Raw genomic sequence first — 25,968 nt, forward strand, 5'->3', positions numbered from 1 at the left:
AGGCTCGATGGGGTCTGAACCTGGGAGAAACTGCCAGCACGACACAGAGCAAAGACCACCGGGGCAGACGGGACCCAGGCTCGCAACCCACCCCCTGCAAGGGTCTCAGCCTCACCCGCCCTCGCCCCCATCCGTTCATTCACGGCCTTCTTCCCCAAAGATCGCAGAGCCCTGCCTTCACTCTGCTTCCCACAGAGAGCCCACACTGGCCTAGCTTGGTGCACAAAGGCTGCAGACCTGGGCAGGGGCACAGGAACCCCGGTCCGAATGCCAGGCTGGGGAGCAGACTGGAATAGGTCACCACCCAGGACCCAGAGTCTCAGACGCTGGCCAGGAAGGCAGCAGGAGCCTGGGGCCCCTCACAGCAACACCATGGGGGACACCGGTCAGTTTATGTGGGCTGAGCCTGAACCCCACTCAGGGTGAGGGAGAAGGAGACTTCCAAGGCTGCACGCCTTCGCTGAAGGACGCTGCCTCATCTCTCAGCTGAGGAGTGACTGGCAGGCTTGAACCACTGACCTTTCCCTCAGCAGCCCCACACTGGACCCGCTGCACTACCAGGGCCACTTAGTCAGGAAGCTCCACTCTGGTGGGAGCCAATGAATGACATAATGGGAAGAACTCGAGGCTAGATCTGCCCCCAAAACCAGCCGCTCCCTGCCCCTTCCCCATCCTCCAGGGGGGCCACAGGGACCTGGACCCATTCTTTATCCAGTTAAGCAGCCACCACCCAGGATCTGCGGTGAGGTTCAGTTACAGCCGTTTACAAAGGCAACGCTGCTCACTCTGTCTCCGAGGAAAATAAAGATAAGAGGCGTCCGCAGGCAGGTCCCAGGCAGCAAGTGTGCAGGCCTGGTCTCAGCAGGCCCCCCTCCTGCCCTGCACCCCAAAAGCCGAGCGCTTGGTGACTGGGGCAAGCAGTGAGTGCACCGCGCCTAGGCCCAAGCCCTGGTTCAGCAGTGCCTTTGGACGAGTTAATCCTCCTGCTCGGCCTTGGTTTCTTTCCCGAGCACTTGGGACATGTGATTAAGCGAGGCCAGTGTCTGCAGAGGGGCTTCCTGCTCGGTACAGTAGAAGGGCAGGGGAAAGAGGAAGCCCTTCTAGGAGACGACGGACGGACGGACACGGTGAAGACTGTGAGGATGGTACAGGGCTGCAAGGCTGTGCTCCGCTTGACCCAGAGCTACTGTGCGTCAGGACAACAGAGTGGGAAAGCACACAGGTATGGGCCTGACACAGAACAAGGAGCCTCGGACAGCACCGGGTACCCAGTAGTTAGCTTGTGGCGCACAGGAGGAAAACACACGTGCGGAAGGCCCCTCTGGGTGCTCCTGCCCTCGCTTTGCAATGGACAGTGACCAGTTTCAGGGGTGCACAGGCAGGCGGAAGCCCTGCAGAGGAGCCTGGCGGCCCAGTGAGGAATAGCTCAGACCCACCGATGGCCCCTCGGGAGACCAGGTCTAGAGACCATGCACCAGCCGGCTGCACGAAATCAGAAACAGCAGAGGCTCCGCAAGGCTGGCCAGGCTCATTGCCAGACAGTGCGAGCGTGAGCGGTTCTCACAAAGGCACCCAGGGTCCCTACCAGGTTGCATTCCACGGTCCAGCTCACCGCAAAGCTGGAAAAGCTATTGAAGAAGCCTCGCATTCTCACACTTCATCCTCCCACACGCCTCGTGCACACCCCACTTCTGGCCAGCTCCCCTCACCCCATGACCGGCCGAGACCAAGGTCCTCCATGAGCCTTCTCACGCGGATCCCACAACCCACCTTAGCAGGCCTCCCAGCAGAGGTGCACCGAGCCCTGGCCTTGCCCCCACTCTGGGTGCCAGGGGACAGGCCCCTGTGGGCACAGCCCCATACCACCTGTGTTAAGAATCGCCTCCCACCTGAGCTGCAGGTGCCCAGGCCACATCTTGGTGCATGAGGCTAACAGGTCCACTTCTGCTCAGCAAGAGCCATGGCCCCAGAGGGCTGGCTGGGCTGGGATCTTTGTGGGCGCAGTTCACCAGGGCTTTCTTCCTTGAGGCCAATAGCGGGTGGGTTCACACCATCAACCTGTTGACATGTGAGCACTGAGCCACCAGGGTCCTCCCCCTGTGATTCCCCAGGGGTCTGAGGTACAAACTGCAGGCCTGAGATACAAACTGCAGGCCTTCTTCCCCAAGCTCCCCAGTCCTCCTGCCAAACTGTTCCCAGGCCTGAGGGCAGCATGTGGCTCACTGTCTCCCAGGGGTCCTGGGTCCCACAGCTCTGGGCAGTCTGCTGAGGACAACCGTGGCCACCCTTGTAGGTCTCAGTGGGCCATCCTGCCCACCTAGCTCTTCCAGAGAAAACTCACGCCCACAGCCCACCCCCACCCCCCACAGCTTGCTACCCTTTGTGAACCGTGACCCCAGCACCACTGCATCTGGGCCTAAAACCTGGTCGATAAAGCTGCTAGACTTAAATCAGGGGGGGAGAACAGGAACCCACAGAAGGTGCCCAGCCCAGCAGACCTTGCTCTGGGGATTGTGGCTGGCTATGACAGTGGCCCCAGCATCTCTGTGTGGCTCTGTCACCTGGACCCCAGGAGAGCCCCCCTACGACTCTCAGTCAAGCCAGGAAACCAGCCATTCAGGGAGACTCCTTCTCGAAGCGCAAGACCATGAGGCACTGGAGATATGGGAGGAGGGGGATGGAGGGAAATGGGGAGCTAATAACGAGTGCAGGAAGGAAGGAAATGTTCTAAAACTGATTGTAGTGACGATTATACAGTTCTCTTTAATACGACTGAACTGCGGATGTGTACGATATGTGAATTATATCTCAATAAATCTATTCTCAAAGCAAAGGTCACAAGCTGAGAGCTGAGCACTAAATGAGGGACGAAGGAAGAGCATCGCGGCCTCTCCTGCAACCAGGAGCACTTGGCCACTCTGCTGGCCAGGAGGATGCAATGAGCCCAGGACGGCCAGTGCGGTGCGGGCTGGGTCGGGAGGGTGTCATCAGTAAGTGTGCCACATGTTGCCTCTGCACAGTGAGTGCCAAAGGGGCTGGCACTTAAGTCCAAAAAGATGAGAAAGGGGAGGCAGCCATCCAACATTGCTAGAGAGTCCCTAGAGAGACCCATTGTTGCAGGATAACCAAAAGGGCCTTTGCTCCTTTGTCCCCCGCAGGTTCTGAGTTGGCTGCAGGGGCACCAGGGACTGGCCGGGGACAGAGTGGACCAAGGAGCTGGGGCTGAGCTAGATGTCCCAACCTCTCTTTCAACTCCACCCGGTCCCACCCTACCCCTCCCCCCCACACTCATAAAACCCTAATCACGACCAGTTGGGCGATCCACTTAGGAAACAGGGTGACAGGCCAGCCATTCCTGGGAAAATAGCAGCATTCGGCATTCTCTTTCTGCAGCTCCGGCTCGGTCTCAATCTCGTCATTTAAATGCTGGGATGCCAGCCCAGGAGTCTGCCACCAATACCTGGAGTTCAAGTGGTGGACTGTCAACCCCACAGTTGGAGGTTCAAACCCACCAACCGCTCTGAGGGAGAAAGATGAAGCTGACCACTCACACCCAGAGCTGCGGCCTCAGAAACCCTATGGGGCTGTAAGGAGGCAGAATCGATTTGGTGGCAGTGGTCTGGGTTTCGGGGGACAAAAAGGACCCCTAAATCTCAAATATAATTTAAGGAAGAGAACAGGTATTCAATCTAAAAAGGGGCCAGCATGGACTAGAGGGCAGTGAGTGAGAGAAACAGCAGAGACAGAGACTCCTCACAAGGATGAGGGAGGCCATAGGAGTGGGGGCTGGTGATGTCCGAGGAGTTATAGAAAGTCAGGTCCTCATAGGACACTCAGAAGGACGAAGGAAAACGCCTCACCCAAGCATGACTGTGGCAGGTCTGGTCGCCGCAGGGAGGGCTCACAGAAGTGGGAGTGGGACCAAGAATGGGGAAACGTAGGTTCCGCTAGGGGGAAGGGCTTATAACATGGGTTCAGGGTCCGCTGAGCAAGGCAGCATGGTCTGATTCACAACTCTAGCCTAGCACCCAATTTTCACAAAGGGAACACCCAGGCAAGTCTCAAAGGACTAGGCCGCCCCTCCCTGGACTGGCTAGTGGAGAGGTCAGAATCCGCTGCCCAACATACTCTGCCCAAGGGCAAGGCTGCTCACCTGCAGGTATGGCAGGAGGGATTCAGTGGAGGGCGAGCACATGTGGAGACTCAGGTTTAAGGGTTCCTAACGTCAATGGCAAATTAGCGCTCAGCTATTTAAGTGCTCAAAAATAAATAAATAAACTCAGTGCCATCGAATCAATGCCCATGCATAACGCCCCTACAGGCCAGCGTAGCACCTCCCCCAGTGAGCTTCCTAGATGTAACTCCTGACAGCAGTAGAAAGCCTCATCTTGCTCCATCGGAGACTCTGTTGATTTCCAACCACTGACCTTGCGGAGCGCAGCCCAACAGGTAACCACCCACCACCAGGGCTCCGGCTCGAGCTCTAACCCCAGTTTCATCCACAATCCTGGCAGAACTGTTGACAGTCACTGTTTCTCTTCCCCAGCCCCTCTCCCTAGTGGCCACCAGGCCAGAGTCCACTCCAGGGCATAAATTCCTATCACACACACCCCATCCAGAGCCGCAGCAGGAGAACAGGGCCAGAGTCACTGGGGCAGCTGGGGCCTCTTCCTGAGCCATCAGGAGCCCTTGGCCAACCAGTGCTAGGAGGAGGAGGAGGCAGTCTGCTGAAGGAATCCCTGCAATGTCTGGAATGCCAGCTGGTCCTCCTCTTCCATGAGCGCCCACACCTGTGGGAGCTACCTCCCTTCACCTGTGGGAGCTGTCGGGCGAATCATATAAACCCTGACACATTGTTGGCACCCAAAAAAGGGCAATGAGGACACAGAGCCCCTGGGTGGTACAGTTCACACGCCTGGCTGCTCACCCAGAGGCTGCCGGGGTGAGCCCATCGGGAAGCACCTCAGAAGAAAGGCCTGGCCACCCAGTTCCAAAAACCCAGCCACGAAGAGCGCTACACAGTCCCGTCCTTCTGACACACATGGGGTCACCAGGAGCCAGAGCCGACTGCGAGGGCTCGGGAAGCGTTGTCGGCACCCTCCACCTAAAAGTCTGGCAGAAGCAGAGCCCCTTCCTTCCAGATGGCCCTCCCTCGTCCCGCCAGCCCGAAGGAACCGGGCCATCACGCCCATGAGTGTCATCTCAAACAGGCTACTTGGACGTCTCCTGGCATCCAACCTGCACCATAACCCTCGTCACGAGGAAGCCCGGGCTCAGGAAGGGCGAGTGTCCCACCAGAGCCACGCAGCCAGGAAGCCCAGAGTGGGCATTGACATGCCCACCACCCCCGAGACAGTCTCTGCCTCTGCGAAATCCATATAAGCCACACCGCCCAGTTTCCTGGAGGTGAAAGAAGGTGTCTCTGGGCCCCTGGAGAGTCAGCCAGGAGCGTGTGCATGGTTTATATTTCCCCACATGTCACCACCTGCGCTTTGCAGGACTCAGAGACCTGGCCGGCGGCAACTGCTCCTTGCTCCAAGCCAGAGAAGCCTCCATGGGGGAAGTAGGTCAGTGCAGTTCCTGGTAATCAAGTAGAACTTACACTCTCTCCCCAGAAACCTGCTCTGCCACCCCCAACCACCACTTGGGGACAGATGGTGGTGGCAATGATGGAGTGGGAGAGCCTCTCCCCACCCTCCCAACTGCCCAGGAAAGTCCCAAACTCCAAGCTGACCCCATGCCCTGGGAAATAACTTATCCCCCACCCAGCAAGAGGAGAAGCTAAGAGCAGCCAAGACAGACGGGAACCCGGCTCGACACCATGGCAGGCTCAGCCCAGCCAACTTCCCGAGTCTCAGGACCCGGATGAACTCCAGCACTTGTCCTGGTCCAGCATGGCCATTCCCCTCCCCTGCTCCAGCCCCAACATGGTCAATAATGGCGCAGTCGCCGCCTGCCTCTGATCGCCAACCCCAGAGCCATTCCACTGCAAAAAGGTTCTAGAAGGAAGAAGCATAGAGAGTTACCGTCTCACCAAAACAATAACGATGCATACCAAGAAAAAGAAAAATGTTCTAAAATTGGTTGTGGAGATGATTGCACAACACTTCTTGATGTGATTGAACTACTGAATTGTATGCTACATGAATTGCATACCAAAAAAAAAGGATGTACGAGTTGAGAAACCCTATATGGCTTGGGTCTTTTGAGGAGCTCTGGTGGTGTCGAGTTTATACATGGAGCTGCTAACTGCTAAGTCAGCAATTCAAAACCATCAGCCACTCTGCAGAAGAAAGATGCAGCTTTCTACTCCCAGAGAGAGTTACCGTCTCGGAAACCCCTAGGGGCCGTTCTACCATGTCCCAGATGACAGTGAGTGAGGAAGAGGTGTGGTCTCAAAGCCACAGGGACAGCTCAGTTCTACCCAGTCCTAGAGGGTCACTCAGCACAGACTCCGGACAGTGAGTTTCTTTTGTGTTTTGATGTGGATGCGTTAAGGCACCGTGGGTCAGTGCTTGGCTGCTAACCAAAAGACGGGCAGTTAGAACCCACCAGCCACTCCCTGGGAGAAAGATGGGGTGATCTTTATTTGCTTCCACATAAAGACTCACAGCCCTGGGCCCCTACAGAGAGGCAGGTCCTCCCGCATCCTATTGGGTAGCAATGAGTCGGAACCAAGTGGACAGCAGTGGGTCTGCATATGCTTTCAAATCTCTCCTCCCCTTCATATGCCTGTCCTTTGGGCAGCTGAGATTGGTTCCTAGCTGTACCCAGAATGCCCCTCTCCTCCCAACTGGCCCGCCTTGCTCCCTCCCTCCACAAGGCATTTCGTGGGAGAAGCCAGCACTAAAGGGGGCGGGGGTTCACACACACCCTGGCCGGTGCCAGGGCCACAGTCCAGCCTCACTGCCTCAAAGTGCCTTTGTGAGGTGGCTATAAACCTTCAATCACCTTCCAGCTCACTCAGGGGTAACAGGAGGGCCGGGAAGGGGTGGGGGGTCAAACAGAGACCCTCTCAGCATATGCTCCCCTCATTAACTTCTGAATTCCACAGGCCTGTGTGTTGTCTCAAGCCTTCTCACAGGAGAGGAGGGGGGTGTACTCACGCCCACAGCCTCCAGGGGAAGGCTCCTGGAGGGGTGGGGGGAGACAGGGTGGGTGAAAGCAGCAGCTTCCCACACCCACACCCACACCCCCGCTCCCAGCCCTCAGCGGGGTGGGGGGTAATCCACATTTAGGGAGCTAGCACTAGCAGTCCAAAGGTCCACTGGACTGGTAATCACAAGGGTTGCAGTTCAAATCCCTACTCCCCCACCCCACCCCCAGGCTCCCATAAAGATTCAAGCCTCGGAAACCCTGTCTACATAGACCTGCTGTGACTTGGAATAGACTGGATGGCGGCAGGTGGATTGGCTACCCAGCACCAAGTCCAAAGCAGAGGCTCGGAGGTGTTACTAACCTGACTTTAACCTGCAGGAACAGACAGACAGTGAGGCTCAGAGAGATCCAATCACCCGAGGGTGGCCACACAGCCAAGCGGCAAAACATGACTTTGTTATGCTCTAACAGCAACAGCACATCCTCATAGGGCACTCACAGCCACCCACCCACGAGGTAGGGTGACCAGTGACTGGTCATGTGCACCCCAGGATCGAAGCAGTGCACCTATACCATGGATCCCCCACAACCCCACAGGCATCACCCCTTGTCAGCTCCGCAGCCCCTGCCAAAACCCATGTCTCTGAAGATGGTATTATGAGTCAGTAGCAGAGCCTGCCCTGGTAGGGTAGTGGGTTGCAAGTCAGACTGCTAACCACAGGGTCAGTAGTTCAAAACCACCAGCTGCTCAGCAGGAGGGAGATGAGGCTTTCTGTTCCTGTCAAAAGTTACAGTCTCAGAAACCCACAGGAACAGTTCTACCCTGCCCTATAGGGTCACTGGGAGTTGGCATTGACTCAACAGTCGTGAGATAATGATGAACAGAGTCTGGGACCTAATGGGTCCTCAGTAAATGCTTGCAAAACAAAGGCTAGGAGACCCAGCCATCACCTGTTCGCTACATGACAGGCTGGGTCCTACAACAAAGAATACTGCCTACAAGCAACAAGATCCTTTGAGATGCCATCTCAAAACTCAAACTCCCTGCCAGCAGGTCAGTTCTCACACCTGGTGACCCGATAGGCCAGGACATGACTGCCCCTGTGGGTTTCCCAGACTGCGACTCTCCATGGGTAGCAAGTCTCATCTGTCCCCTGAGGAGTGACTGGTGGTTTCCACCTGTTGACTTCGCCATGAGGGCTAGAATATTCAAAATGTACTTCTCTCACAAAGATGAGACGGGCAGGGACCTGCCTGGACACAGTCCAGCCAGGACCGCGTGAATGTGGAAGACACAAATAAATCCATGAGCTCTGAGCGACCTGTGCAAACCCAACACCAGCACATCGGCTTCAGACTCACAGCAACCTTATAATGTGCACAGAGAACAGGAGGCTAATTTATGGTGTCAACTTTAAACGTGGTAACACATGAACACAAATAAACACGGAGTCGCGCCCGGGGAAGGTCTTCTCCTATGGGGAGAGCAACAGGGAAGGCAGCCGCCTGCTTCTCCAGACTGGCCCTACATAACCTCGCTGGGCCTCGGTTTATATACTAGTATAGTTTCGGAGCCGGTGTTCCGTGGCTATGCAGAGTTAAGTCCCAGGTGCAAGCCCTTCTTCAACAGAAAGAACAGAAGGAACAGTTCAAGCCGCGAGCTGCACGCAGCCTCATCTTTCTCCCGCAGAGCCGCGAATGGAGGAGAATGGTGCTGTGCGGTTAGCTCAGTGGGCTGTGCCACCTGGGCTCCTGCCTCTGTGCACCAGCCACAGCCCAAGAGACCACCCCAGCGTGGAGGCCACTGGTAGGCCCTCGGGGTCGGATGGAGTGACGGGGGCCCATGCCAGCACAAGTGGAGGCTGCCGGTGGTCCACATCCAAGGGGCAGCGGGAGCACAGGAGGCCACAACACAGAAACGGGGTCTCGGAGTCAGTCCTCACCTCGACGGTTTGGAGTGTTTGAGGGCCTTAGTGGCCCTCGCCCACCCGTGAGCTGCTGAGATAACAGGGACCACCGCCGACCACCACAATGGGCTGTTCTGGGGAGCGGCCGATAACCGCAGGACAAACAGAGCTGTGGGCCGCGCGATAACTGAGGGTGCAGCTGCCACAGCGGGAGGGAGGGAGGAAGGGAGGGGCAGGGAGCAGAGCCATGAGAGGCCTGCAAGGGTGGGAGTGTACGGGAGTCAGAGCCAGCCAGCTGGGGGGACCCTGAGCCCAGGACACCGCATCGCCTGCTCCCCAGACCACTAGCATCCCCTCCCTGAAATGGTCCAACCCCTGCTTGGCCACAGGTCACATCTGCACAGCAAGCTTGGCACCCATCACACTAGGCTGAGGGCACAGGTTCCCCCAGAACAGGGACGGGACCTCCAGGCTAGACGGTAACCACATCCTCATCCCAATCCCCGGGCTCAGTCCCTTGCCAAGTATTTGTCTGTCTCTCCTGGCCACCAAGGTGCCACCCTGTGGGGCCTGTACTGTTGCTATGACGCTGTTATTTCCAAGACCAGCAGGGTCACCTGTGGTGGGCAAGTCTCACCAGGGCGTCTCGACCAGCGGTTCTCAACCTGTGGGTCGTGACCCCTTTGGGGGTTGAACAACCCTTTCACAGGGGTCGCCCAATTCATAACCGTAGCAAAATTACAGTGATGAAGTAGCAACAAAAATAATTTTATGGTTGGGGTTACCACCACATGAGGAAATATATTATTAAAGGGTCGTGGCCTTAGGAAGGTTGAGAACCACTGGTCTAGATGAAGACAGAATCGGAAGAAAGGCCTGGTGATCTATGCTTGAGAACTCGCCTATGAAACTCCCGTGGATCACAAGAGAAGACTGTCTGATGTAAAGCCAGAAGATGAGCCCCCAGACTGCGAGGCCCTCAAATTACATGTGACCCCAACCATGGCCCGGGCAGTGTCTGGTCAATCCGTGTGAACTCAATAACTCATGCCACCATCACTCCCAGAGGCCCAGGGGTGCATCGGCTGCCTCTGAGCATCCAGCCAACATTCGCAGCAGGAGGCACCTGGGCCTCCCCTACCCACTGCCCCGTCGACTGAAGTTCCTGGGCCCCAGTTTACAGAGAAGCCAGACAAGCCTGGTCGCCAGCAGGAGAAGACGGGGTGCCCGTGTGTTCAGCCTGTGAATAGGAGGGGCCTGTTGCCTGACCTCGGGTAGAGATGGCATCGAGCAGGCAGGGCTGTGGTAGCAGAGGAGGCCCAGGGCCAGGTGTCCCCGGGTGACCTTGCCCTTGAAGCGGCCTCTCTCCTGCGGAGCAGCCCAGCAGGAAGGTGACATCCCTCAGCGGCAGCAGAGTTTCCAACCTCTCAGGGGCACCTGGACGTATGTAGTCCCTCTGCACCACGCCAAAGGGGCCTTTGTTGCCAAGCGTGGACCCACTCCCTCCCTGAGCTGGAGAGAGGTTCCTGACCACACCGACCAGCAATGCCCAAGGCTCAAAGTCCACCCTGTCCACCTGGCTCTGCCCAGAAGCCTTCCCACCACCAGAACTACCCGCCCCCACCCTAACTCCCTGAGGGCCCGAGAGGGAGTCCCACAAGCCAGGGAATATGCTATGATCTAATGCCAAATCCAGGCCACGCGGTTCCGAAGAGGGAGCCCTGGTAGGGCCATGTTCGAGGCCACTCACAAGCTGCTGTGGGCAAGGTTGGCAGCCTGAATCCACCGGCCACTCCTTGCGAGGAAGAGGCTGTTTGCTGCAGAAAGATTACAGCCGGGGAAACCCGCGGGAACAGTGTGCCTCAGAGTCGGAATCAACTTGACGGCGTGGGGTTGTTTTTGGTTTCCCAAAGAGGGAGTCCCTGGGCACGTGGAGGTAGCGTGCTAAGCTGTTAATCAAGAGGCTGAAGTCTGCCTAGAAGCCCGTCGGAAGAAAGTCCTGGTGACCTGTTTCTAGACGGCACAACTTCAGTGTGTGTGTGTGTGTGTGTGTGTGTGTGTGTGTGTGTGTGTGTGTAATTCACACCCAGTCCCATGAGGATCCAAGGAGGCCCAGCTAATACTGGACCCTTGTGGTTCTAACTGAAGGGTCTAGTGTTGTTTACAGCTGTAAGTAGGAGACGGAGATACACCCTCGACCCCCCCTCCATCACCACTGTACATTTTCCTTATTTAACCTCCCCAGCGGGGCCCCTCCAGCTTAGATCATGGAAGACCCCAGTGGTGTTCCTGGGAGACAGAGTCACACAGAAGTAGTCCCTGCTTTCAAGGAGCTCATGGTCTCCAAGACAGGTGCACACATTGGGAAAATCCACAAAATGGGACAGGCTTGAGCCACAAGTGAGCGCAGAGGACAGGGGCAGCTCCCAGGGCCATCTTCCCTCCACCTGCCTCCCCCAGGCTCCCAGGGAGGCCCCACCACCCACCAGGACAACACAACTCCCAACACACCAAACAGCCCCCTGGGACTGGGGACACAGAGGAGACAGGCAGGAACTTACGTTTCCCCAGGTGGCCAATGGCCAAGCAGGCATTGCTCTCCAAGACCAGGATGGCCATCTCTGCCCTTTGCGAAGCTCAGTCCTCTGTCCCCTTGGGTCTCCAGGCTGCAGCAGTCCACAGCAGATCCTGCCTAAGGATCACTGGCCACATGCTCCCACGGAGAGCCGGTCAGCACTCTCCCTGGGCAGCCGAATCTCCCTGTAAATCCGTCAGGCTCGGGAAATCCCCCAGCTGGGCTCCAGGCGGCTGGGAGGTGCATCACCTTTACCCACTTCTAGTCCAAAGATCAGACCCAGGCCTGCAAGAAAGGACAACGAGCTGTCAACGATCCTGTGCCTGGAGCACAGGGTCTGCCCCCCTTCCTCCCCTCTGACCTCAGCCCTGAGGACAAGGCAGGCCAGAGTCTTGGGGGCTTCCCCAGGAATGCCACCACCCTATAAGCACCAAGGAGATCTCAGGTGACAACTGTCATCTGCCTGGGGCTCCTTCCCTTGGGGGGAGGCTGTCCCCAGTGGTGCAAATGGCTAACCTGCTCAGCAGCTCATCCAAAGGACATAGTTTCATGTCTACCCATGGATGCCTAGGAAGAAAGGCCTGGCAGCCACCTATGAAAAAATCAGCCACAGACATGCGAGGAAGCACAACTTTACTCTAGCCCATGAGTGCAAGTGGACTGCGTGGGACTTGGTCCTGGCCGGCAGCCCAGCCGCAGAGCAACAGAAGATAGCATGGAGCTTGCCAGCCAGTCGGTTCCAATTCACAGTGACCCTGCAGGACAAGTTGGAACTGCCCCCTGTGGGTTTCTGACGCTGCCACTCTCTGCAGGAGTAGGAAGCCAGGAGGTTCTCCCTCAAGGTTGGTTTAGAGCCACTGACTTGCGGTTCGCAGTCCAACGCATAACCCAGGTGCCACTGAAGCCGCTCTGAAGCACAGGTGAGAGAAACGCCCAGAGAGCTTGGGTGGCCACTGACCGGATGAAGAACAAGGACAGGAGGCCACAGGGCCCTGAGCTTCCTGCCAGGCAGCAGACTCAGCAACAGCAAGCTGGTGGGGAAGCGGGGAGGGAGGGGTGGAGGACAGCTGGGAGGAAGCAGGGTTTTCTCTGTTTCTCTATAAGGATGACCATGAGACCCTGGCCACCCTACAGGCCTTGTCCAGTGCTGAGAGCATCCCCAGGCAGGGTCTGAGGCCTGCGGCTTTCTTCTCCAGTTCATTCTGCACCACACCACGTACCCCCCAAGCACCTTTGTCTCCCCAGCCCAGGGTACAAAAGTACCCTAAAGATACCCCCAAGTGCCCAGGGCTTCAAGTTCAGCCCTTCCCTAGCCCATCCTGTGGTTAAGGGTAACTGTCCTTTATCGGGCTCCCTGGGGCTGCAGAGAGTTAATCCACTGGGCTGCTAGCTGAAAGTCTGGAGACTGAACTCCATCCAGAGGCAACTTGCAAGAAAGGCCTGGCGCTCTACCTCCACCCAGAGCTCAGCCATCTGCCCTGTCTTAGCGAGGCAGCCCCACGGCCCTGAGCTTACTGTTATCCCTCCCGTCTGATACAGTCTCCTGGCAGCCCTGCAGCTTCTGCACCTGTTTTCAGAGTAGAGTCGGAATCAGAGGCTAGGGACTTTGTCTTCCAAATCTGCACCTTTATCCACCTCTCTCTTATGCGACTCACACCATGCCTTGTACTCAACACGCATCGGTTCTCTTTACTTCTGCACCCGCATGATGTCACCTTTTAGAGGAGCCCGGGCGGCATAATCATTACGAGTTGGGCTGCTAACTGCAAGGTCAGCAGTTCGAAACCACCGGCCTTTCTGAGAAGAAAAGACAGGGCTTTCTACTACCGTACAGAAATACATCTTAGAAACTGTCTCCTACAGGATTGCTATGAGTCAGAATGGTGGTGGTGGGCTTGGTGGCTTGGTGGTGGTGGGCTTGGTTGCTTAGTGGTGGTGGGCTTGGTTTGGAGTTTCTTCAGTCCAGGACACTTGCTTTGTTTCCACGCAGCCTTCACTGACTAGCCGATGACTTCCTGTTTGTTCAGGGTCTGTCTCCTCCAGCTGATAGTGGAGTGGGTTATGCCCCGGACTGCTCACTGCAAGATCAGAAGTTGGAAACCACCAGCCACTCCAGGGGAGAGAGACGAGGCTCTCTACTCCCATAAAGAGATACAGTCTAGGATACTCAGAGGGGGCAGTTCTACCCTGGGTTGTAGGGTCACTCTGAGTTGGAATTGATTTGGGGATTTTGATATTTTGGGTGTAGCCTTTAACCACAGGGAGAGATGGGTTGAGGCAGAAATGAGAGAGAAGTGACCAAGCACAGGTGAAAACTGTGAAGCTGCAAGTCAGACTGCCAGAAGCACGAGGTACGAGACTGTGGGGACAGGTTTTTATCTCGTAGTTCTCTACCTGTACAGTGGGGCAATGACATCCACGTCCTTCAGAGGACTGCTCTGGGACCACAGACACACTGTCCTCTGTGCTCGGCCGTGGAAGGGCAGCGGGCGCAGAGGGAAGGGGCTCTCCAAGTCCCTCCCCACCCCCACCCCCCAATCTCCCCTTCATTCCTCAGCTCCCGAAGAAGCCACCCCAGGCTGCCAGCCTGGGATTTCCGGGACAGAGTGGGGTCAGCGAGAAGGGCCGCTTCCCACAGGAAGGGGGTTGGTGATTTATGGAGCCCTGAAAGGCAGAGGAGAGAATGGGAACTCGGCCTGTTAAATATTTACTGAACCCACAGGCAAGTTTGAAGCCAAGTTTGTTTTTGTCGGCCCGGGCCCATTAAGGATCTGTCACCTGAGGAAGAGTTATGCCATGGTCTGTCGGACATCACTGCCGCAAAGTGGCGGTCCCTGACTGAGGGTGCAGGCAGCGTGGGTGTGCAGGAGAGGGAGGTAAGGCACCAAGCATGTCTCTCGAAGAGAGAGAGAGGCCCCTGGTGAGCCGTCTGCTCTTGCAGGCTGAGCAAACCCCAACCCACTGCCAACCGGTCGCAATCCTAGCGGACAAGGGAAACCACCCCTGTGGGTTCCTGAGGTTGGAGATCTTCACGGGAGCAGACAGCCTCGTCTTTCTCCCCGATTGCCTCAACCCAGTTCAAGGTGGAGCCACTATGACACCCAAGACTGTCACCCTGGCTACTGCTGTTGTTAGGAGTCATCGGGCCAGTGCCAACTCACAGCCACCCTGTGTATAACAGAAGGCCACATGGCGGCATCCCCACAATTGTTACATGTGAACCCCTCGTTGCAGCCACTGTGCCGATCCATCTCATCCAGGACGACTGGACTCACAAAGACTGATGCCTACCAGGGGAGGACCCTCGTGCACAGCAGGTGAGCAGCTCTTGTGTAGAAAAGCCACCACCCTGGGAGACCACAGATACACAAACAGAAAAACCCACTGGAGTCCAGGTAGGCCGAGCCATGTGCCACAGAGCGAACTGCCCCGCTGGGTTTTCTTGGCTGATTGCCAGGCCTTTCTTCCGTGGTGATGTTGATCCAGCCTGAACCACCCAGGCTATGTGCGTGGAGTACACCCGCATGACCAATGACCCAGCAATTCCAATCCCGGGTAAAAGCCTCTCTTTCTTTTTCATTCCAGAAAATTCTCTCTTATATCGATGCCAAATAACCAACACTGGCACACAAGATGAAATCATCACAGGTTTATATGTACAGAGAGGTTCAGCAACTACTTCAAATTCTAAAATCAAGTGTCCACATGGAAGAAAGGTAGGGGTACACGTGTTCCCCAAACAGCATCCAAAGAGCCCTGGTGGTCTCCTGCATTACAGGTTGAGCAGCTAAGCACAGGGTCAGCAGTTCGAAGCCACCAGCAGCTCTGCGGAAGAAAGATGAGGCTTTCTGCACGAGTAAAACCCTCAGAGGCCATTCAACTCTGTCCTCGGGGTCGCTCGAGTCAGAACTGATCCAAAGGCAGGGAGCGTGGCTTGCTGTTGACAGGACATTCACAGCAGCTCCAGTTTTAACAGCAGATGCTGGGCACCACTCAAACGCCTCCCTCCAAGGAGTGGCCGTTTAAGGCATGCAGCGTGGCACATCTACAGCCAGGAGAAGGTGCAATGGTTGCACACAAAGACACAGAGGACACACATACCCCTCCAAAAGCAAAAAAACAAAACTCACTCCCAGGGAGTCTATGCTGATTTGTGGTGATCCTCTAAGGCAGAGGAGAAATGACCCTGTGGGCATAACCATCAGGCCCCAAAAAGGCAAATGCAAAAAAAAAAAATCATGCAAAAACCCACCCCTCTGGCTTTTGTTATATGAAGTACATGCACAGTCACTGACCTATGCTGCAGAGGCCTGGGTGGGGCTACCCTGGGGGCGGGAGGGGACAGGTTTGGACCCCCACCTCCTGGTTGCTGGCTGCCCACTTTAACCTCTGTGCTACTAGGGCCCCCTGCTGCACCTGAACACCGAATGGATGCATGGTGGAGGGATGGGTGCTTTGGCAACAGGAACCTGGGTGATTGGCTAGTCTGCACCACCAAGCCAGGTGCCGCCCAGTGGTGACTGTGCGTGCCAGTGCGGAGCTGTGCTCTCAACACAGGCCTGTCCTCTACGGCGACTCCCGGTGGAATTCAACCTCCAACTTCTGGGCCAGCGTTAACCTGGGCTGGCACGGGCTGGCGGATGGGGACGGGTCCAGACTCAGGAGGGTGGGGGAGATAGCCCCAGTGCCTGAGGTGGGTGGGAAACACAGAGGGCGTGTACTGCAGGAACAGCACATGTGCACAGCTCAGCTACCTGCTTTTTCTACCCCTATTTGTCCTCTGCTGCCAGGCATGCACGTGCACAGACGCCATCTGTCATATGAATTCCAGACCAGCCACAGGTAGCACAGGTGGGCAACCACACCACTGAAAGTCAGCAGAGGGGCAGCGGGCATCTGTGGCTGCTAATGGCATGCGGTCCTTGCCTCACCGACCCTCCTCTCCTCTGCTTCTCAACGGAGTGAACCCAGGGTTTGTGACAGCCCACACCACAAGCCCACATCAACTCGGTCCCCTGGATGGGGGGGCGGGGTGCCGAGGTGGGTGCAGAACCTCCCTCTTTCTGCAGTGTCCCACTGTGTCCCCGCAGGGGCAATCTATCAAGGAGCCATGCTCCCACAGAAGACATGGGCTGTCTCCTGACTGGCTCAATTTTTGCTGAATTCAGCTCTTCCCTGAATCCTGCAGGGGAGGCCAAGGTTGGGGGTACTCCTAGCAGCTGCTTTGGAACCCCAGGCCTCTCAATCAGTGAGTAGGGGCTAAGGAAGCTTGGGGGGCCAAATAAGCCCACCCAGGTGAATCCCAGTCACTGGCTGCATGGCTCTGGGCCCTGTCACTGGAGTTCTTACCCAGGGTAAGTCTCCTCACCCAATTCATTAAAACAAGCAGGGCTGTCTTTGGGGGCCGTATATACGGATGAGAAGCCACATGCGAAGCGTGCGCAGCACCCGTGCCTACAGAGTTTGCTCACACCCAGGCAGAGGGAGAGCAAGCTCCAGGCCACCCTTAAGTCAGCAGCTTCGTTCGGACTCACGGCAGCCCCTGAGTATCGAAAGTGGCATCTCGTGCCATAGGGATTCTGACAGCTGATTTTTCTGTAGCAGATCACCAGGCCTTCCTTCCGAGGTGCCTCTGGGGGCCTGAAAGTGGCAAGCCAGTAGTTGCAGCCAAGCATGATCTGTCTGCGCCCTGCGTGCCTCCTCTACAACATGGGGCTACTTCCATGGTTGTCCTGCCCACCATCAGCTGGACTGGAGAGCTGTCACCGGATCTGGCCCTGATGCTACTGTGACAGGTCTGCCTTGTCTCTGCACTGGGCAGGAGGCAGGACACCTAGCAGGCAGTACAGACCAGCTCACAGTGCCTGGCGGCTCAAGGCAGGAGCTACCCTTCAAAACCACAGACAAACATGCTTCCTGCTGATGCCAGACCCCGATGAATGTCCTGTGCAGGACCTGGAATTCCCTGGGCACTCGATACACAGTTGCTGCCATTCTGAGTGAGTGATCATTGCTAGCCCTGAGCGCACCACCCGGCTGTCCACTACAGTGGCCTGGGGGCTGCTATGATGCTAGAAGCTGTGCCCCCACCCCTCCATATGTCAACATACCAGCAGGGTCACCCATGGTGGACAGGACTCAGGACTTTTCACACCAAGACAAACTAGGGAGAAAGGCCTGGGGATAGACTTCCAAAACTTAGCAAAAGAGTATCTGAGGAAGTGCTGGAAGATGAAGCCCCCCAAGCCATAAGGCACCCGGAATACACAGTGACCTTAATAATGGACAGGCGCGTTCCAGCAGTTATGACGATGGCACAGGACTGGGAAGAGGGAGCAGCGGCTTCTTCTGTTGTGTGTGTTCCCCCCGCCCCAGAGCCCTGCTGATTCAACAGCAATGAACGACGGTCTATTGGGGGTTGAAACACACCAGCCAAACTGCCACGTGGTCGTCGATTTCCCCGAAGATGTACAGACTGGGGAAGCCCATGAGGCAGTCCTAGTCTGTCCTGTGAGGTCTGTCAAACAAGAATCAACTCTGAGACCGGGGGAGCTAAAACTACAGAGAAGCCACAGGCAGGTGTGGGAACCTAAGATTCGGGGTTCAGTGGGTATAGAGCAGCGTTGCCATGTTCAGGGTAAGCCGAGCTCGGCACCTCTAGCAGGTGCATACGCCTTCCCTTCTGTCCCCTAACCATCCTGCCAGGCCAGCAGGTGTCACGTGATGTGAAAATGGGTAGGAATCATCTAGGCACATGGAAAGAGGCTCCTGTCACAGTTTCATAGCCTTCCATGGCAGTGCTGGGGGCTGGGGCCTACTGAACAGGTTCCCAGATGACTGTAAAGCGACAGGCAGAGCTGGGGCGGGTAGCCTTGTCCTGGGGGTGCCTGCTCTAGGGGGGTCTAGGTGATACAAGTGAGGTGGAGGTGGTTTCCGCTGCAGAGCCTGGGCAGCGGGTCCATCCTCAGCACTATTCTGTGCCAGGCATGGGTGTTGGGGGGGTGGGACTTCGGCCCGCATGCCTCCCCTCGGCCTCACTCAGCCCTGGATTTCACAGGTGGGTGCGGCTGACCTCACCAGGGTCCCCTACTTGCCATCACAGAACTAGGCGTTGGTGGGGGGCAGGGTGGTCCCAATGGTTGGCACAATCCCATCCCTTCTCTGTCTCATGCCTGCAGGTCTGCAGGAACTGCCCACTAATCGGCCCAAGCTGGCGGTCCCTGGTCCCTGCTGATGATGGAGCACCTTCTAGGTGAGGGTGAGCTGCTAGGAACCCCGCTCCACACCCCGTGTCCCCGATGAGCCTGCAATGCAGGGCATGAGACACCCCCCCCCATGGCCCAAACCAAAGAGCTCTCTGTCTTCAACTGTTGTCACCCCCCTATATGCCCAGTGTACTGGTGTGGCACACCCATCCCCACAGCTTCACCCCAGGCAGTGAACTTGTAGGCATCCTGCAAAGCCCCTGTCAGTCTTCTCATCACACCCTGGGACTCAACCAGCCCTCAGCCCTAGTCTGTGTACACCTGAGCTCAGCCTGACTCCGTGCTCCCGCTGCTCCCAAAGTGCTCGGGCTTTCTTGTCTCCATGTGCAGGCCCCCACGTCCCCTTCCTGGAGCTGCCTCGGCACCAGAGCTGGGACGGTCGTTAGTGTAGATGGCCCCAGATGCGACACTGCACTTACATCATGGATGGTCGTGAGAGTGCATTTACTGCAGACCTACTGCTTGCTGGGCCCTGGGCCTGGCCAGAGGGGAAGGTTCTTCCATCGCCAGGTTGGGCGGGGGTGGGGTGGGGTGGGGGGTGTTCCTTGTTTTCCAATGACTACAGGGGAGCTGTTTAACAATCTCTACACCTCCTCTGATCCCTGGTCATCACAGAAGGAGTTAAGCAACATGCGGGGCTCCCACCCCAAGCCACCAGACACCCAGCGGGAGAAAGATGAGGCTTTCTAGTCCCGGAAACAGTTACCGCCTCAGCAAGCCGCAGTGGTGGTTCCGCCTGTCCCAGAGGGTCACTAGGAGGCAGAAGCAACGCGCTGGGAGGGTGAGTGAGACGTGTACCCTGGAGGAACCCTGGTGGCGCAGTGGTAAGAGCATCCAGCTGCTAGCCAAAGAGTCGGTGGCTCGAACCCACCAGCCACGCTGTGGAGAAATGTGTGGCAGTCTGCTTCAGCAGAGACTTCCCCAAAAATAATTTTTTTAAACTCACTCCCATCAAGTCAATCCTGACTCCGAGCATCCTATAGGATAGGGTCACACTGCCCCTTGGGTTTCCATAGTGTAACTTGTCACAAGGGTAGAAAGTCTCATTCTTTCCCCACAGAGCGCCGGGCTGTTTTGAACTGCTGACCTTGCAGTGAGTGAGCAGCCCTATGTGTAGCCATTACACCACCACGTCTCCTCCTGGAAACCCCACCAAAACCTACTGCCTGGAGTTGATTCCAACTCCCGGTGGCCCGAGCACTGGTTTCCAAGGTTGTAAATCTTCAGGGGTAGCAGATGGACTAGCTTGGTCCCGAGCACAGTGAGCAGCGACAGCCCCATCCACGGAATCGCACGGGCAGTCCTACAGCACTGTCTGCGTGGCGACGGCCAGGGTTCACATGAAGGGCAGCTGCGTGGCAAGAGCTCAGCTGCCAGCGGAAGGCAGTTGGTTGGCAGCTCCCTTCACAGGGGAAAAGACCTGTCCCTTTGTTCCCAGAAAGGTTAACAGTCCCAAACCCAAGGTCACTGCAGACAAGCTGAGGCCTTTAACCACTATCACCAGAGAGCCTGTCAGCACTCCACAGAAACCAAACACCATGTCAGGGAGTCGAGCCTTTAGGGCAGGGCAGAGCTTCTCCACAGGGCTCCCCAGTTGCATGTCCTCATAGATGCAGACAGCCACACCTTCCTCCCTTGGAGCCCTGGGGTGGCTAGTGAGCTTGATCTGCTTACCCTGCCCAGTTAAGCAGCCTGGGCTTAACCCACAGGCTACAGCAACACCGGCCCCAACAAGCCCACTGCCATGGGGTTGCCCCTCACTCTCCAGGAGAGCGACTGAGTAAAGATGACAAGCTACAGGACACCACCAGGGGAGGCTTGATAAACAACTCTGAGTATGATGATCACCTAATTCACAAGAAAAATATGAAAGGAAGAGAAAGCCTACGGCCTAGGAAACCCTATGGGGCAGTCGTCCGTTGTCACATAGGGACGCTATAGGTCCCTGGCACCCTTCACAAGCCCAGGGTCCACCCAGGGGTACCTTGAAAGAAAGACGTGGTGGTCTACCTTCCCAAAACCAGCCACTGAAAAGCCCGTGGAGCACAGTTCTACTGTTATTCGCCTACTATCACACACCTCATGCCACAAACCGCATGGGCCATGCTGCTAAATGGGGCTTTCACCCCAAAAGCAGACAGACAAAAACCTCACTGACACTGCATCTATTACAACTCACAGTGTCCCTACAGGGCAGGGTAGAACGTCCCCCTGTTCAGGCTTCCAGGACTGAAATGCTTTACAAGAGCACAACGCCTCATCTTTCTTCCAAGCAGTAGCTAATGGGTTGCACTGCTGGCCTTGAGGATCGCAGCCCAACTCATAAACACTAACGCCACCAGGGCTCCCCAGCCACGTGGGTCTGGGTGCCTGAACGTTCCTGGGGACCTGCTCTCAGCAACCCAGCATGTGAGGTGAGCACAGGATCCCCGGTCCTTTCACTTTCCAGATTAGTCAAGATGAGTGTGGCTCTGGGGTTAATTGAAAAATCCAAATAGAAGGCAGTGGGTTTAATGAATTAAACCGTATGTGTGTGTTGACCTGCAGCAGCGCTGAAGTGTACAGGAGGACCAGCCTGGGTCACAGCCTGTCAGGCTTCCTGGAACCCAGAGACCAGGCACAGGAGTGAGTGAGTGAGTGGAGGAACCAGCGGGGGGGCGGGGGGTTGGCCTGGGGTACAGCCAAGGTAGGGAGGGCTTGCCTAGCTCCTGTGCTGAGCCCTTGTCTGGACTACTAGAAGGAGCAAGGGCTGGGCATGGGGGACAAGCAGCATTTACTGAAACCACAGAGGAGTGGGTCTTGGCTGTCTACTGCTGCTGTCGCAGAACGACCACAGTGCGTGGCTTTATCGAACTGGCTTTTATTTCTCCCAGTTGAACTCTGCACCCAGAAAACCAGCTTCATGCAAATGTCCTCCCTATGTCTGCTCCAGGCGGGGGGGAAGGTCCCAATCACTACTTCTCCATCTCTTTCTCGGTTCTTTGGGGGCTTGGAGACTGGCCTGGCTTGGCTTCCACCATCTGCCAACAGCGTGAGTCTTCTTTCCCAGGCTGGCTGTCCACCTCACTGGGTACCTACAGCCAAAGCCATGGGTGTAAGACGCACCGGCAGACCATTATGGCCTAATGAGCATTACAAAGAAACGTCGACCCCCCAAAGGGGTGACAACTTCACCCATGTAGTTGCTGCTGCAGCAGAAGGAAGATGAAGCGACCCACTCAATGGGGCTTTCTATCAAATGAAGAGTTTCAGGCTCACCAACTCACAGGAGCAGCTCCACCGTGCCTGAAAGGGTCGCTGTGAGGCAGTGGGTTTTATCTACTCCAGTAAACATTTCTGCCTCAGCAGCCCCCTGGAGCAGTCTGCCCTGGCCTTTAGCATGGCTAGGGGTGAGAATGGACTGGGGGACAGTGAGTTCTGTTTTTGTTTTTGAGTTTGTGTTATTGCTGGGTAGCCTGAAGTAGATGATGACTCAAAGTGACCCCATGGGGCAGAGCAGAAGTGTCCTATAAGGTTTTCTCTGCTGTGAGGAGAGGTCCTGATGGAGTAGTGGTTATTCACTGGGCCACTAATCCCAAGGTGTGCAGTTTGAAACCACCAGCCTCACTGCAGGTGAGGGAAACAGAAGAGGCTGTCTACTCCCATTAAGAGTTACAGTGTCAGAAACCCACAGGGGCAGTTCCACTCTGTCCTATGGGTGAAATCGACTTGATGGCAGGGAGTTTGAGAATATTTGTAGGTCTATAGTGGTGTGAACTGCTAGCCTTGCAGTTGATCATTGTGCTTAACCATTGAGCTGCCAGGGTTCCTTGTCCACGTGGAGAGGGGTTAGAATCTATAACCGGCACTAACCCTATCCTAATGGACATCAAATATTCCCCCTACTTGGATGGCAGGGAGAGGCATTTTAACCGCTGCACCACCAGGAAACCATAGGGGGCGGAGTGCTAGTGAAAATGATTGGTCCTTGGTAATAATTGCACAACTCTTCGTGATATGATTGAATTATTAGATGCATGACATGTGGATGAAGTGCTAACAAACCTGTTTTTAAAAGTTGAAAAGATTGGCCTTATCAAACATCTTTCTTCCTCTGTCTGCCCAACACTACAGATCCTAATCCTAAGAAGACCAAAGCAACACAAAGCAAAAACCGAAACTCACGGCCACTGAGTCCATTCCAATTCTCTGCCCACCTTACAGGGCAGAGTCCACCTGCCCTTTGGGTTTCTGAGACTGAGTCTCCGGGAGAGCAGAGGGCCTCATGGCCTCCCCTGTGTGCCTCTGACCTTGTGGTTAGCAGTACACGGTGCTGCCCACTACACAGCATGGCCTCCTTCTAATCCTAAACAGTGAGACTTGCATAATTAATACTTGATAGCATTAGCATCATTTTGTTGCTTGATAACAGAGAGGAATATTGGCATCATGATATACTGAGCGAGTGCCCCCGGAAACTCATTACAATATGTAATGTACAGCTTACGACGATGTTGATTTATTTGCTTGAGACCATCCTGAAGCAGCCTTCTCCCTATCCCCACGGCCCAGAGCTGCGTGTCAGCACCCTCTGGAGCCTCGTGCAGCTCCCATGTACTCACTTGTGCATGGGGGTCATAGCGGGGGCAGGTCATTCTATTTTTTTTTTTAAATCATTTTATTGGGGGCTCATACAACTCTTATCACAATCCATACATACATCCATTGTGTCAAGCACATTTACATTTGTTGCCCTCATCATTCTCAAAACATTTTCTTTCTACTTGAGCCCTTAGTATCAGCTTCTCATTTTACCCCCTTCATCGCCAGGTCATTCTTAGAGTGTAGTAAACCTTTCCAACACACACACACACACACACACACACACTCCAAACTCAATTCTGACTCATGGCTACCCTACAGGACAGGGCCCAAGGTTGTAACTCTTTGTAGGAGTAGAAAGCAGCCCTGTCTTCCATGGAGCAGCTGGTGGTTTCGAACTGCTGACCTTGAGATTAGCAGCCCATCATGTAAACCACTGGGCTACCAGGGCTCTTCCAATGTACAGAGATGGCACTAAAATCATTGTTATGTTTGTTAAGGGGTGGGATCCCGGAATGCAGAATGGTGTCTGCAAGGACTGTTAAAGAAACAAGAGGTGGCTGCAGACTCAAATGGGAGGAAATGGAATTATATAGGCTCCCGTACGCCTGCACAAGAAACACACCACAGCCCTGTGGCTGTGCCTTCCCAGACTCTAGAGCGCTTCTCTCTGGATGGGGGAGGGAGGGGAAGAGCTCAGCCCATTCCCCTTCTTCCCCTCTGGGCCCACATCCTTTCCTTGTTCAGGTAGGATCACGTGCCACGGAGCCCAGGTTGAAAGCATCCACTTCACCAAGTACTGGCTGTGTGACTCTGGCCAAGTCTCTGAGCCTCTGTGTCTCAGTGCCGCCTCACAGGGAGCCCTGGTGGCATCCGGCTATTACCTGAACGGTTGGCGAAACCCGCAAACCCACTCATCCACCCTGGAGGAAACAAGCCTGGCCAGCTGACTCCCTGAAGACTACCTCCGAGAAAGCCCAGGGGTCGGTCTGTAGCCAGCAGGGTCGCAGAGAGTCACACTCCATAAAGGATTTAGAACGAGGCCTGGTTCATAAGAAGTGCTGGATAACTAACTGCTCAGAAAGATAAGTGTTTGTTTTCTATGGGTTTCAGGTGAACTCCCCCACCTCAGTCAAGCAGAAAAGCCACAGGAAGTCTTCCCGGAAGTCCTTGCAGTGGAGAATGAGGAGGTAGGGTTGGGTGCATTTACATCAAAAGGTCTCCCCCATCCCCGCCCCCCATCCCCCTGCCCCAAGAGTCCTTGGAGTTCCTGCCTCTCCCCTCCCCTCAGCATTTGGCAGGAGCTCAAGGATGAGCCTGGCAGTTCTGTCCACCAAGAGCCAAGGCCCTGAGTCTGAGGGAGCAGAGGCGGGTAAGGCTGGACGGGCGGAGTTGGAAGCCAGCCCTCAGCCTCAGAGCAGCCTCCTGATGATCTCAGCTGGTGGCCACTGGGCCAGCCCCAGGGCAAGGCAGGGGGGTACTGAGCTCCTGAGAGCAGAGCTAGCTCCCAGCAAAGTCCCTTGCTACCCAGCCCCTGCACCGGGGGCCAGGGGGTGGGCATTTGGTGGGTGGGCTCGATTTGCAGCTGAAAGAGTGGCTAACTTCCCCCTCCTCGCCTCGACTCTCAGGCAGGCACCCTCCCCCTTCACCCAGATAGACTACTTGACCTCGGTTGTCAGGACAGTGTCCTGGCAGTATCCCGAGGCCATTCCTGGCCTTCACTCTGACGAAGGAACCGCTCCACAGGGCTGAGAAGGGCATCCGGGGCCAGCCAGGCCCTGGGCTAACACTGCTGCAGAGCCTCCTGGTGCCAAGGAGAAGCCCACTGGGGCCCAGGGGCTCATCGGGCCCAGCTAAGGATAAGAGGGGATTCACCCCAGCTTGTGTTTCACATGGTGTTGCATTCCGACTTATGCAAGTCTTACAGAGTTGCCAGTGACAGCAAGCAGTTAGCCAGAAGGTTGGAGGTTCAAATCCACAGAGGAGCACCTCAGAAGAAAGGACTGGCAACCAGGTTCTGAAAAAGACCCTGTGGAGCCTACCTCTGATCTGAGACACACACACATACACACACAGCCCTACACTTCACAGGCACAAAGCACCTTCTTTCAAACCCCAGTCAAAAGCCTCAACAAAGACAAAACGGGAAAGAAAAAAATAAAGGCAGAGGCCGGCAGGATGCATTGTGTGCCTGGCACCGGACCTGTGGAGCCCACAAGCAGATGGGGGGTGGGCACCCCTTAGGTCTCAAGTGAAGGCTGCCTGACACTACCCACCCGCCATCCATTCCGAGTGGCCCACATTGGTCCCTCTGAGAGTCCAGGTGTGCAGGAGGTCCCCCCAGGTGCTGAATGGGCCAGTCCGGAAGAGAACACAGCCTGTGTCCAGGAGTGCACGGGGTGTCGGGCCCAGGAAGGTAAGCACAGCCCTGGGTTCAGGAAGCACTAAGTCCTAAGTGCTGCTGTCTCCCCCACCCAGCCCTTGACTGCCAAGTCCCCAGAGGAAGGACTTTGAGCAATGCCGGTGACATTGGAGTTCCTGC

General features: G+C 55.9%; 1 long non-coding RNA gene across 1 annotated transcript in view; it reads right to left on the minus strand.

Annotated features, from left to right (window-relative positions):
- LOC123521369 overlaps positions 1 to 25,968 on the minus strand; it is a 176,522-nt gene that overhangs the window by 105,385 nt on the left and 45,169 nt on the right. The window contains exon 2 of the long non-coding RNA XR_006679821.1: positions 11,567 to 11,865. This is a non-coding gene — a long non-coding RNA (uncharacterized LOC123521369). The remainder of the gene's footprint in view (positions 1 to 11,566; positions 11,866 to 25,968) is intronic.

Source organism: Echinops telfairi, unplaced genomic scaffold (assembly GCF_000313985.2).
Source record: "Echinops telfairi isolate 266 unplaced genomic scaffold, ASM31398v2 ScPeMD7_1;HRSCAF=3_0, whole genome shotgun sequence".
Taxonomy (NCBI): domain Eukaryota; kingdom Metazoa; phylum Chordata; class Mammalia; order Afrosoricida; family Tenrecidae; genus Echinops; species Echinops telfairi.